The sequence below is a fragment of the Heptranchias perlo genome, chromosome 14 (assembly GCF_035084215.1).
Source record: "Heptranchias perlo isolate sHepPer1 chromosome 14, sHepPer1.hap1, whole genome shotgun sequence".
In the NCBI taxonomy this organism is placed as follows: domain Eukaryota; kingdom Metazoa; phylum Chordata; class Chondrichthyes; order Hexanchiformes; family Hexanchidae; genus Heptranchias; species Heptranchias perlo.
Window position 1 is genome coordinate 24846958 of NC_090338.1, and position 14809 is coordinate 24861766.

The 14809-nt window shown below is 44.8% G+C and overlaps 1 protein-coding gene across 2 annotated transcripts in view; it reads right to left on the minus strand.

Annotated features, from left to right (window-relative positions):
* The window catches only part of LOC137332085 (uncharacterized), a 94088-nt gene that overhangs the window by 39955 nt on the left and 39324 nt on the right, over positions 1-14809 (minus strand). The window lies entirely within an intron of this gene.

The following is a 14809-nucleotide window of genomic DNA, read 5'->3' on the forward strand; positions in this document are numbered from 1 at the left end:
AAGCAAAGAAATAAATTACAATCAAGTGGTGCAGTTCTGAACAAGTCACAGCCAACAAATTCTCACTGTGGCCAATGATTGACATTCGGATTGAGGCAACTCAGAAGAGCAGAAATGATTGCTTATGGCTGAGCTGGTTGGTAGCCAGTGGTAAATTAATGATGAGTAGGATTTGATAAGACAGACAGAAAGTGATTACTGCAGAGATGCTTGAGCGCAGAGAAATAATCTAAAAATAAAAGAGCAAAATACCATGCTTATCAGCCATTGGTTGCAGCCATTTCTAATTGAACTGTACATGACATTAATTGGATTTTCACTTCTTTAGGAGTCACTTCTCACTTGCTGCCTAATCACCGTTATTTCTGTCAGGCAAACATTTCCTAACTGCTGTTTGTTGTCATCCCTCAGTGCACTTTTGTTTGATGGTATCTCTCTCAGTTTGCCTTAAAGGCAAATATGGCACGAATGATAAGTATATATTTATATTTATACCAGAGCTTTGTTTTTCACTATTTCACGAAGATTATTACACAAGGCATGTGGAAAAATTTTTTATATTGCTGTCACGAGAAAAGAGGGGGAAGAGGGGAAGGGGAGAGAGAGAGAGAGAGAGAAGCGCAGAGATGGGGGAGGGGAGGAAGATGGGGAGGGGAGGGGGAATAGGAGGGAAAGGGGTAGGGGAGGAGGGGAGGGGGAAAAGGGAGGAGGGGAAGAGGAGACAAATGGGAATGGGGATGGGGAAGCAAAAGTCGGGAAATGACCTCCGCTGGGGTTGGCAAACTGGAAAGCTCTCTCATCGAGGGGAGGTCGAAAATTCCTTTTCCCTCCACCACAGCTGGAATTTCATTTGGGGAATTGTGGTGAGTTTTTCTTCCCACCTGCAGGGCTGAAGAAGCTCTTCCCTCCCTGAGGTGCAGATTTGCTACTCGGTGGATGGAGATACGCTGTACAGGGGCTGGTTTTGTTGCTGTGGTGGGTGAGGCTGTGGTTGATTTGGCCCGTCAGCTGGAAGCAGTAGTGCTCTGAGAACTGGGGAGTGAATCTCTATCACGAGTGGCCTGGGGAAATTGAAGAACTGTGTTTCGGCAGGAAGAAAGTTTACAGCGCTCAGCTGAGTGTGAAAGCAGTGTGCATGCTATGGCCAAGAAAACTTTTAAAGAGCACCTAACAATCAGGTCATTGATGATGTACAGAAGATTGACAGGGGGAGTGGGATTTAAAGGGAAATAATACTAGGAGACCAGAGAGACTCACAGCCATCTACCTACATGTCAGTTTTTTAAAAAATCTATGGTCCATATGATGGACACTGGACACCAAATTGTGAACTATGTGCTTTCAAACGATTTTAGAATCAGCAGCCGAACAGCAATTTGCCATGCTCCAGGCCTCAGTTGCCTTTCTAGAATTTATAAGTTCTGTCCTAGGAGTAGAATGAGAGGTGATCTCATTGAAATGTATAAAATTCTGAGGGGGCTTGACAGGGTAGATGCTGAGAGGCTGTTTCCCCTGGCTGGAGAGTCTAGAACTATAGGTCATAGTCTCAAGATAAGGGGTCGGCCATTTAGGACCAAGATGAGGAAAAATTTCTTCACTCAGAAGTTTGGAAATCTTTGGAAAATCTTTACCCCAGAGGGCTGTGGATGCTGAGTCGTTGAGTATATTCAAGACTGAGATCGATGGATATTTGGACACTAATGGAATCAAGGGATATGGGGATCAGGCAGGAAAGTGGAGTTGAGATCGAAGATCAGTCATGACCTTATTGAATGGTGGAGCAGGCTCGAAGGGCCGCATGACCTACTCCTGCTCTTATTTATTATGTTCTAAAGGTTGAGAAATGCCCAGGCAACTGGAATGATCTCTCTGGAAACTGTGATTTACACACTTAGGGTATGGAGTGGCATTCAAGATGGCAGGCAGAACTTCTAGGACAGAGCGAGAATAGTACAAGCTATTTTTTGACCTTTTCACCTCTCTCAGATATTGACTTCACAATTTTACCTTTGTCAATGCACATGACTGAGGCTGTCCTAATGGGCCTTAGGTCTAAGGTTATGTATGAATAAAACATTAATAAGTTAGCAGTAATTTACCTACTTACACTGACCAAATGCCTTGTTAAACCATGATGTGGAGATGCCGGTGATGGACTGGGGTTGACAATTGTAAACAATTTTACAACACCAAGTTATAGTCCAGCAATTTTATTTTAAATTCACAAGCTTTCGGAGATTTTCTCCTTCCTCAGGCAAATGTTTCAGGATCTCCTTGAAGCCTACGCATTTATACATATTGAACAATACATGGTGTTTACAGACTGCCCCTGCAACTGCCCGTTGCCAAGGCAATCACCGTGTTCAGACAGAGAGGTGTCATCTGCAGAACCCCCGAATACACATTCAACAAAAAAACAAACAGGGAAAAAAAACAGAGAAAAAAAAACACAGAGAGAGGCAGAAACATCCGGAAGGCAGAGAGAGCCAGCAAATGACCCATTATATTAAAAACAGATAACATTTGTTCGCTGGTGGGGTAACGTGTAGCGTGACATGAACCCAAGATCCCGGTTGAGGCCGTCCTCATGGGTGCGGAACTTGGCTATCAATTTCTGCTCGACGATTTTGCGTTGTCGTGTGTCTCGAAGGCCGCCTTGGAGTACGCTTACCCGAAGGTCGGTGGATGAATGTCCATGACTGCTGAAGTGTTCCCCGACTGGGAGGGAACCGTCCTGTTTGGCGATTGTTGCGCGGTGTCCGTTCATCCGTTGTCGCAGCGTCTGCATGGTCTCGCCAATGTACCATGCTCTGGGGCATCCTTTCCTGCAACGTATGAGGTAGACAACGTTGGCCGAGTCACAGGAGTATGAACCATGCACCTGGTGGGTGGTGTCATCTCGTGTGATGGTGGTATCTGTGTCGATGATCTGGCATGTCTTGCAGAGGTTACCGTGGCAGGGTTGTGTGGCGTCGTGGACGCTGTTCTCTTGAAAGCTAGGTAGTTTGCTGCGAACGATGGTCTGTTTGAGGTTGGGTGGCTGTTTAAAGGCGAGTAGTGGACAAGACCTGCACAAGACCTCCAACCAACACTATACACCAGATACATCGACGACATTTTCTTTCTATGGACCCACGGCAAGGAATCACTAAAGAGACTACACGATAACATCAACAAGTTCCATCCCACCATCAAGCTCACCATGGACTACTCCTCAGAATCAGTTTCTTTCTTGGACACACGAATCTCCATCAAAGACGGGCACCTCAGCACCTCACTCTACCGCAAGCCCACGGACAACCTCACGATGCTCCACTTTTCCAGCTTCCACCCTAACCACGTCAAAGAGGCCATCCCCTATGGACAGGCCCTGCGAATACACAGGGTCTGCTCAGACGAGGAGGAACGCGATGGACACCTACAGACGCTGAAAGACGCCCTAGTAAGAACGGGATATGACGCTCGACTCATCGATCGACAGTTCCGACGGGCCACAGCAAAAAATCGCATAGACCTCCTCAGGAGACTAACACGGGACGCAACCAACAGAGTACCCTTTGTCGTCCAGTACTTCCCCGGAGCGGAGAAACTACGCCATGTTCTCCGCAGCCTTCAACATGTCATCAATGAGGACAAACACCTCGCTATGGCCATCCCCACACCTCCACTACTCGCCTTTAAACAGCCACCCAACCTCAAACAGACCATCGTTCGCAGCAAACTACCTAGCTTTCAAGAGAACAGCGTCCACGACGCCACACAACCCTGCCACGGTAACCTCTGCAAGACATGCCAGATCATCGACACAGATACCACCATCACACGAGATGACACCACCCACCAGGTGCATGGTTCATACTCCTGTGACTCGGCCAACGTTGTCTACCTCATACGTTGCAGGAAAGGATGCCCCAGAGCATGGTACATTGGCGAGACCATGCAGACGCTGCGACAACGGATGAACGGACACCGCGCAACAATCGCCAAACAGGACGGTTCCCTCCCAGTCGGGGAACACTTCAGCAGTCATGGACATTCATCCACCGACCTTCGGGTAAGCGTACTCCAAGGCGGCCTTCGAGACACACGACAACGCAAAATCGTCGAGCAGAAATTGATAGCCAAGTTCCGCACCCATGAGGACGGCCTCAACCGGGATCTTGGGTTCATGTCACGCTACACGTTACCCCACCAGCGAACAAATGTTATCTGTTTTTAATATAATGGGTCATTTGCTGGCTCTCTCTGCCTTCCGGATGTTTCTGCCTCTCTCTGTGTTTTTTTTTCTCTGTTTTTTTTCCCTGTTTGTTTTTTTGTTGAATGTGTATTCGGGGGTTCTGCAGATGACACCTCTCTGTCTGAACACGGTGATTGCCTTGGCAACGGGCAGTTGCAGGGGCAGTCTGTAAACACCATGTATTGTTCAATATGTATAAATGCGTAGGCTTCAAGGAGATCCTGAAACATTTGCCTGAGGAAGGAGAAAATCTCCGAAAGCTTGTGAATTTAAAATAAAATTGCTGGACTATAACTTGGTGTTGTAAAATTGTTTACACTTGTTAAACCAGGAAGACCAAAGTGAGGTTGTTATTAAATCCCTCCAATCATGTTCAAAATGTATGTTTTTGCACATATCTCATTCTATGTCATCTCTTTGATCTTTATTATTCCCAGTTAACTTTTCCTTCTCTGTGAAAATGTACTTATGTTTACCCTAACCCTAAGAAAGGTGATATCTCTTACACTTCAAACCACCATCCTATTGCCCTTACATCGGTACTTTGTGAACCTACAGAATCTGTTGTTCATGCTAAAATTATCCATCACCTTAAAAGTTCTGGTCTAATCCATGATGACTACATGGCTTTCTTTATGACCCTTCCACTGGTGATCTTGCTGCCTTTGTTATGCACCTCTGGAATTCTGCCCTTGTACACATTGGGTGAATCATCTCTCATTGCCTTGGATATCTCCAAGGGCTTTGCCAAGGTCTGGTAAGGATACATCTAATCAAGCTGACATTATATTTAGCCTTCCAGCGAGATTATGTTCATGGTTATCTAATTTCCTCTCAAATTTCTCTGTCTCTGTTGTCGTTGATAGCTCATCCTCTGACTCTTTTTCCATTAACTTATGGACACCCCAGAGCTCTGGCTCCTCTCCCACTCTGTTTCTTTTCATATCAATAACCTCCTCCACTTGTAATGTAACCCAATCCAATCTTTTGCTGATGATTACACTTTACATTCCTCAATTTCCTTTAGATTACAAGACCTCAGGGCTCACAGTTCTAAAACTCTGTCAGTGCAGTGGCTGAATAATTTTGATATCTTCCATTCCTTTCAAAGTGGCAATGAAAATCTTGTTTCTTTCTACTAACAGAAGACAAAGTTTCTTCATGTTTATTATAAGTATAAATAGCAACATTTTTGAAATCAAGGATGGGATTCTTTTCTCATTGGCAGTATTAGGGGTTACTCTGGGTTACGGGGTAACGGGGTAATTAGGGGTTACGGGGAGTGGGCAGGAAATTGGACATGAATTTAGATTTGAGGTTAGGATCAGATCAGCCATGATCTTATTGAATGGCGGAGCAGGCTCGAGGGGCTGATTGGCCTACTCCTGCTCCTATTTCTTATGTTCTTATGTTCTTAGTGTTGTGGCAAAGTGGACTTCAATCAGCTGCCCCAACCCTACATGGCCCCAATACATTTTCCTGGGTCAGATGTCCTTAAAGATGCAGGTTATGCTCTCAGAAGATCGCTGCCACCAAGAGGGAATCCATCTGAAGAGGCAGAGACCATTTAAATAAAGAGCCCTGAAGAAAAAAGGTGGATTATTTTTTAGGCCTTGGCCAAGACTCAGCCTAAAAAGATAAATTTTAGGCCTACATGGAGAGAGAAGAGTCCACTACTAGGACCTCTCCCTACATCCATTAACTTTGGTGTGCTTATCGGCACTACTCCAGGAACTGCCACCAGTCTTCTCCTGGTCGTTCCTGGGGTTGGTGGAAAGCAGGTGAATGGGGTGACTTGCTGGGCCCCACCTCCTCACCGGCATTCACAAGCAGCAGGGGAGGAAGGGATGGGGGCGAGGGGATGAATCCAAGGCCCGGACGGGATCCCAGTGGTAGGCCTCACTGCCTGATTTTCCCACCTATTCCAGGTGGGATAGTAGAGGAAAATCCAGCTTCAATTCTCCTACTCTAACTCATTCTTTTTCAAGGGGACTATCATTCCTTCAATCCACTTCATGCTGGTCAGCAAAACAATGGCCATTGTCCAAATGTAATTTTACTAGATTTGATTTGCACAGTGAATTATGGTCAGTGCCGTACCTATATATAAGCACTGTTCCACAACTCTTCTTCATAAATTATGTTGCAATTAGTATGTCGTTAAAATTTTAAGAATAAGATGGAAATATTAATTTAAAAATAGGAATTGCACCGATGAACGGGCTGCAGACCGGTTCAATTGATATCAGTGTGAACAGGTTTTCTCAGATTACCGTCTGTTTCCAATTATGATGTAATCTGAAGACACAAAGCTTGGACACTTCTCCACGAGTGTGCAGAGGAATAGTATGAAGGCGTGTAGTCTGAGCATTCACCTAGACAGTGGGTAAGGTAGATGGGTTCAGTGGTCGTTTCTCATTCCTGTTTGTTTATATTCATATTATGGCATCGCAAGAAGAATTGCTGTTGTGCCCACTGAGACTACAATGTTATTTTACATTGACTTTAAATTTGACTCTTTGTTTCAACTGTGTTTGTAATGACTGAATACAAACAAAATCAATACCAAAATTGCATTTTGCATTCCCTTTACGAAACTTCATTTCCAGCTCAATTCTTTACTTAATACACAATTTATTTGGAACGATTACAGGACTCATAAAGATAGAAGGATAAATTCAGTGCTCCCAGGGGAGAGCTGCATTCAAAGGGAGTCATGATCGGAGAATCAGGGTTAGAGTTAATGCATTATCTCTGAGTTGCTTCTTTTCAAACATGGCTTCTCACTGAGAACGCTGAAATACCCAATAAAGAACTGAACAGTGAAAGCTGACTATTAAGATATTTAAAGCTTCACAACATCAACAGCCACACTTACCAATTACAATATATACTAATCACTTAGTTCATCCATCAATTATTGTTAAAACAGTCATTGTTTGAACCTTTCTGTGAATTACAAAGTGTTATTATGCGTTGTGTAAACTAATTTGCAATGGAGATGATTGAGTTCTCTGGTCGCCTCAAGTTGGGAATGTTAACCTGTAACAAATAAGCCTAAATGCAATCCGTATCTGTGTCATTGACGGATGTCTTGATCTTAATTGCTTCAACCTATTTCTAATAGGTGAGTGTTGATTAGTATTGCATAACTCAGTAGGTGATAGGAAATCAGTGTCTCGAGGGATTGAAGGGCCTTTCTCACGTAGTGACTGTGAGGCATGGAATCATAGAAAGTTACGGCACAGAAGGAGGCCATTTGGCCCATTGTGTCCGTGCCAGCCGAGAAAGAGCTATCTAGCTTAATCCCACTTTCCAGCACTTGGTCCGCAGCCCTGTAGGTTACGGCACTTCAAGTGCACATCCAACTACTTTGTAAATGAGTCACAAAAACACCCGTTGACTGTTACCCTTTGCTTGCTGCCACTGAGCCAATTTTGGATTCAACTAGTCACTTTCCATTGGATCCCATGGGCTTTTACTTTTTTGACCAGTCTGCCATCTGGGACCTTGTCAAAAGCCTAGTTAAAATCCATGTAGACTACATCAAATGCATTATCCTCATCGACCTTCCTTGTTACTGTCTCAAAAAATTCAATCAAGTTGGTCAGACACGACCTTCCCTTAACAAATCCATGCTGACTGACCCAGGTAGATGATCAAAATTGATACTGACATATGGGGCAGGATTGTAACTGCCAAGTCTGGCTGGGTTCGGGGGGTGGGGGGAACAAAATCGCATCATAATGGAGCGGGAGGGAATCCCGGCTCCATCCCGCCAAAAGACGTGTATGACCCAGACGCATCTGGGTGCACATGGATCAGGAAGCCGGAAGTCCCGCTGGCAATTAAATCTGGCGGGCTGATAATTAAAGGGGCAAATGTACCTCACTGAGGTACTTAAGGTAGTTTATTTTTTGCATATTGGACACCCAGGAAGATTTTAACGTTACCTGGGCGGCTTTCCCATGGCTTCCGATTCACGCCTGGTGAAACCAGACAGGTTGGGTCGGATCATTGAAAAATAGACTAAATAAATTAAATAAAATTACATTTCCCATTGTAAAAAAATAAATAAACATATCTTACAATCGATGCCACCTGTGCCCTCCCCCCCTCGATGTCCGATATCCGATGTCTCTCCGATGTCTCCCCCCCTCCCCTGATGTCCGATGCCTCTCCGATATCTCCCTCCACCCTGATCTTTGTTCCCCCCCATCTCTCTCCCAATGGCCGATAAGATCTCTTTCTCTTTTTCTCCCCCCCACTTCTCGGATGCATAGCTCCTCTCTGCCGACAGGCAGCGAGCCTGTCAATCAGGTGCGAAATCCGGAAGAGGCATTGATTGGCCTCATTAAGGTTACGATCGTTTCCCTCCCGGGTTTCGCACCCGCAAATCCTGGCGACCACCCCCCAGCTCTCCTCCCGCCGGCATGACATCACATCACTTGGGTAATACCAATCTGCAAGGAAGTATAATCACTGCTGTTCAATGCTCTGCTTTTTTGAGGGAGGGAGGGGTGGGTGGGGGAGAGAATCAAAGAAGCCATGAAAATATAGTAATTTTTGTCATTCTCTCCAGCTGAACAGACAATGGGGCTGATTTTTCTCTGGGTGTGCACCTGGGTCCCAAAATGCACTCCAACTGTAATGACTTGAACCCGTATTTGTGGAAATGGGCAAGAGAGCTCCACAAAAATAATCTGGGCCGCTGCCTCCCCAGGACACCCCCTCCCCCCCTCATTGTATTTGTGATCCCCTCCCCCCTTCACAGTTACATCACTGGCTAAGTCACACACCGCCTACCACAAAAGGGCATGCATGGTGCATGCCGGGCCTATTTGTACTTAAAAATTGCAACTGGGGTCCTACAATGGTATAGGATCCCAATTTTTCATATTTAAACAGCCTCACACCCAAAACAGGCAGGCGTGTTGGGTACACGTTTACAAGCCTCCCTGAAAATTGCATCAGTCGGGCCTTGGGCATCAAGGATTGGCCAAGGTTCAACAGCAACCCAATTTCCATCTGCCAGCTGGCTGTTACTCAGGCAAGAACATTGCCTCCATCCACCCAGAGGATTTCTTCAGTGACGTTTTTATGGGTGTAACTAGTTGAAATCAGAATCTCACTCATTCAGCCAGACTCTGAGCGCTGAATTCACTCTGAACAGAAGCGGTGAGGTAGTGCAAAGGGGGTGGGAAATCAGTATTGCCCATCTCCACTCAGAATTCCAGCTCCAGAAAAGTAAAAGCTCATGGGATCCAGGGGAAAGTGGCAAGTTGGCAGGAAGGAAAGGATAATGATCGATGGGTGTTTTTGTGACTGGAAGGCTGTTTCCAGTGGGGTTCCACAGGACTCAGTACTAGGTCCCTTGCTTTTTGTGGTATAAATTAATGATTTAGACCTAAATGTAAGGGGCATGATTAAGAAGTTTGCAGACGATACAAAAATTGGCCGTGTGGTTGATAGTGAGGAGGAAAGCTGTAGACTGTAGGAAGATATCAATGGACTGGTCAGTTGGGCAGAAAAGTGGCAAATAGAATTCAATCCGGAGAAGTGTGAGGTAATGCATTTGGGGAGGGCAAACAAGGCAAGGGAGTACACAATAAATGGGAGGATTCTGAGAGGTGTAGAGGAACAAAGGGACCTTGGAGTGCATGTCCACAGATCCCTGAAAGTAGCAGGACAGATAGATAAGGTGGTTAATAAGGCATATGGGATACATTCCTTTATTAGCTGAGGCATAGAATATAAGAGCAGGGAGGTTATGCTGGAACTGTAAAAAACACTAGTTAGGCCACAGCTTGAGTACTGCGTACAGTTCTGGTCACCACATTACAGGAAAGATGTGATTGCACTAGAGAGGATACAGAGGAGATTTACAAGGATGTTGCCAGGACTGGAGAATTTTAGGTATGAGGAAAGATTGGATAGACTGGGGTTGTTTTCATTGGAACAGAGGAGGCTGAGGGGTGATTTAATTGAGGTATATAAAATTATGAGGGGCCTAGATAGAGTGGATAGGAAGGACCTATTTCCCTTAGCAGAGGGGTCAGTGACCAGAGGGCATAGATTTAAAATAATTGGTAGAAGGATTAGAAGGGAGCTGAGGAGAAATTTTTTCACCCAGAGGGTGATAGGGGTCTGGAACTCACTGCCTGAAAGGGTGGTAGAGGCAGAAACCCTCAAATCATTTAAAAAGTAGTTGGATGTGCACTTGAAGTGCAGTAACCTACAGGGCTATGGACCAAGTGCTGGAAAGTGGGATTAAGCTGGATAGCTCTTTTTCGGCCGGCACGGACACGATGGGCCATAACTTTCTATGACTCTACGATAAGACAGTGCATCAAGCCATTGCTGTACACAACTGAAAGGGGGATGTCTGAATGGCTCCAAGTAGCAGAAAAGCTGCTCACATGGTACCAATTAGCCCGTTGAAACCCTAAGAGGTACTTTTCTATATTTCTGCATATTGTGGGTGGATTTTCCATCAGAAGTGACATCGAGTGTACAATATATCTGCCCAAGTGTGAGCAGGCATATTGTAATTAGATTGAAATGAGGGGAATAAATCTTACGATATAACTTTCTATCATTTGTGCTTCTTCAACGGTGGGCATTAGCAATGTCATGCGTTCCTGAAAACCAGACTTGCTGTGAGCCAAGGGAGGAGGATGTATTAAAAATGATAAAAACAGAAAGTATTTCGTTAGCAATAAGAGTTGAAGGAAATGCTCAGATATTGAAATCAAATACTTTTGTTTGAGCTGCAGCTTCATATGTTTCCAGCCATTATTATTATTTTATCTTAAGTTGAATTTAATTAAAGATAATTAAAATTAATAGTTCAATTCTGAAATGTTAACCTGTCTTTTTAGATGTTGATGGGCATGTTATGTGTTTCCACCATTACTGCTTTTGTTTAAAATTTTCCCTTGTAGTGTACTTTAAAACATACTTGATGTCTGTATTTCGAACAGAGTGGTACCTGTTTTAAAGATCAGACAGTACCTGTCTATAGTAAGCATTTAAAGTTATCTCATCCATACTTAAACCTATATTAAGTTCTCACCTGTCTAAAAGGACCACAAAAAAATGGGTCACAAAGGATGTCATTATAGAGTAGTTCCATTGTATATTTTATCATTCTGAGAAACATTCGAATAGAAAAAAAATAGCAAAAGTATTTCTCAATTAGAACAAAAATTTCTTCAACTTTAACAGGATTAAGTTGGTGGGGGTTAAATTGGATAACCCCCAAAACTGGGCACGGGGGCTATGGTGTGCGATTAACCCGCGCCCGGTTGTTGAGATGCAGGCAACACGTAACATTCGTGCTTCCTGGCCATTTACCTGATATCTGCGAGCAGCCAGGCCTAGCTGCACTATTGAGTGGCTGCTCACCAGCAAGGAGGCCCCGATATCGCGCAAGTGGCAAGCATCACTTAAAGGCAGCCTGCACCTCTTAAAGGCATCCAGCACCTCTTATTTGCAAAATATAAGATACGGGTCTGCACGGAGTCTGAACAGAGATCAGACATCGCACACGTAAAACACAGATGCAGGTCCCATCCCTATATTTACACACTGTTGAGTTATGTTAAAACATCGAATAAAGGTTGCGCACTACTAAATCCCACCACCTCCAATCTGCACGCCAGATTGGAGGTACGGTGGGATTTAGTAGTGCACAACCTTTATTCAATGTTTTAGGGTACGGTAGCGTAGTGGTTATGTTACTGGGCTAGTAATCCAGAGGCCTGGACTAAAATCCAGAGTCACGAGTTCAAATCCCGCCACGGCGGCTGGCGAATTTAAATTCAATTAATTAAATAAAATCTGGAATTAAAATACTAGTATCAGTAATGATAGCCATGAAACTACCGGATTGTCGTAAAAACCCATCTGGTTCACTAATATCCTTTAGGGAAGGAAACCTGCCGTCCTTACCCGGTCTGGCCTATATGTGACTCCAGACCCACAGCAATGTGGTTGATTCTTAATTGCCCTCTGAAATGGCCTAGCAAGCCACTCAGTTGTAAAAATCTCGCTAGGGATGGGCAATAAATGCCGGCCTTGCCAGCGACGCCCACATCCAGTGAACGAATAAAAAAAAACACCACCAATCTGCTGATCTGAGTCTGTACCAGGCCTGCGATAGAGCATGCACCAAGGTTCTCTGCTGATGCACTAGAGGTCTTGGTGCAAGAGTTGCACAGATAGAGGGGCATCCTATATCCGCATGGGGGCAAGAAGCCTTCCAGACATATGCTCGAGGCAGTGGGAGGCAGTAGGGGACGAGGCCAATGCCAGGTGCATAGCACCACGGACATGGATGTAATGCAGGAAGAAGTTCAATGCTTTGACATGAGTGGTCAAGGTGAGTGCGGTCAACCGTCAAGTGCCGTCTCCTACCAACTGCACCACTAGCCGCATCCACTGCTCCACGCACTACACCCCCCAATCACCCACATGCCAACAAACTCTTTCAATCAGTACTCAACTCTTCCAATCAGATGCTTTGTCTTAGCCTCACACATTACCACTGTTGCAAGCCACACACCCACAACTCACAGGTCAAACACTGGCAGCTATTCAACCATGGCAGGCACATAACCCAAACATCTTGCAGGACTCACCAACACACATCCCACTTTCTTGCAGGAGAAGGTGGCGCATAACAGGAGCTAGCAAGTGGCAGTGGTTCCATCAAACGTGAACCTGCTGTCCTCTCTCAGGATAACAGCATTCCTGTCCCAACCCTGCCACTCTGCCAGTGCCCTTGCTGTTGCCTGTCAGCTAGCCAGCCCACTCCCTGTAGAGTATTGAAACTTTATTATAGGAACATAGGAAGATAGGAATAGGAGTAGGCCATTTAGCCCCTCAAGCCTGTTCCGTCATTCAGTGAGGTCATGGTTGGTCTGTGACCTAACACCATACCCCTTAATACATTTAGTTATCAAAAATCTATCAATCTCAGATTTAAAATTAACAATTGAGCTAGCATCAACTGCTGTTTGCAGAAGAGCGTTCCAAACCTCTACTACCCTTTCCGTGTAGAAGCATTTCCTAACGTCACTCCTGAAAGTCCCGGCTCTAATTTTTAGGCTATGTCCCTTATTCCCAGTATTCAAGTATAGGAGACTTCCAAAAACAGGTACAAATGCATCAACAGCCAGAAGCAATAATCCAGCAATTAACCTGTAAATCCTGCATGATCCCTATAAATAGCGCTGGTCAGGGGTCCTCAATGCAGTTTATGACCTGCTCAGCTGTGTGAGGTTAAAACAGTGTGTTGGCTGGAGCATTGAGTTCCAAAATCACATCTGTCCCTTTAAATCTGCATTGCACATCGATCTAATGCATATTTTCTTTACTTTACATGCTGCCGGCGTTCATTATCTGTGCGTGCGTAAATGCCTTTACCAAGATGGCGTCCGGTGCATGTCACGCTAGAAGTGTGCGCGTACATTCCAGATGCCATTTTGGGTCCTTAGGAGGCTGTGTAGTGCCTACAAAACAGGCGCTACACAGCCCAATTTATAATCCACTGTTTTTAATGGAATTATTTTAATTCTAAGCATTTAAGTTTTGATGACAGTCAGCTCAATTATGTAATTTGGTGCATTGGGGAATAAAGCTGATTAACCTCAGTTTTTCTCTGGTGCTAAATTTATTGTTGACTATTTGAAAGATTACCATTAAGATTACCAAATATTTAAGACTGAACCCCAAGTGTCAGGGTCAGAGTTATGAGAAATGACTGGAGAAACATGGGCTTTTCAGCATAGAAAGGAGAAGTCTGAGGTGATGTTATAGAGGTACAAAAGATTATTATAGAAATGGAAAAGATAAACCTGGAAAATTGCTTTAAATTAGATTGATTGGGGTCGATTTTGACTGCTTTCGCCTGTCGTTAACGAGGTGGTAACGGTCTCAAAATGGGACCAGTAGCCTTACCGCCTTGTTAACACCTGCGATGTGACTGGCTCCATTTTAAAAGGGGTCTACCGCCAGGTGTCCAAAGTGCCCGCCTGTTTCAAGCGATAAGCCCCTTTTAATATGGAAATCGAGGTCCTATGATGTAATTAGAATCCTGACTGCCATTTAAGTAAGAAACTGGTCGTAGCCTGTGCAGTGCAGGCTTCAATCAGTTCCATGAGCAATGGAAGAGAAGAGGCCCACTAAAGGTAAATGTTCAATTATGTTTGTGGGCTCCGGAGAAGCAGGAGTGTGCTTCTGGGGCCCAGAAAAATAATCTGAGTCTCTGCTGCTTGGTAACCCCCACCCTCCATGATCACAAACCCGCACCTCCCCGCCCCCCCCCCCCCAAGCAACTTACCTTGCTGACAGCAGCTCCGGCCTGATTTTCAGGCTTCAATCTGACTAGCTGCCTGATTGATTGGCACCCTGCAACTTGCCTGCCAAATTTAAGTGAGGCCTGGTCTTCAAAATGATGGAGCCCACTTCTCCGCCATAATGGGGGAAGTCCCAATTGACCGCACAAAAGTCAAAATCAACACCCAGGGGGTAGAACAAGATGCAATTGGTTCAGATTAGTAAAAGATC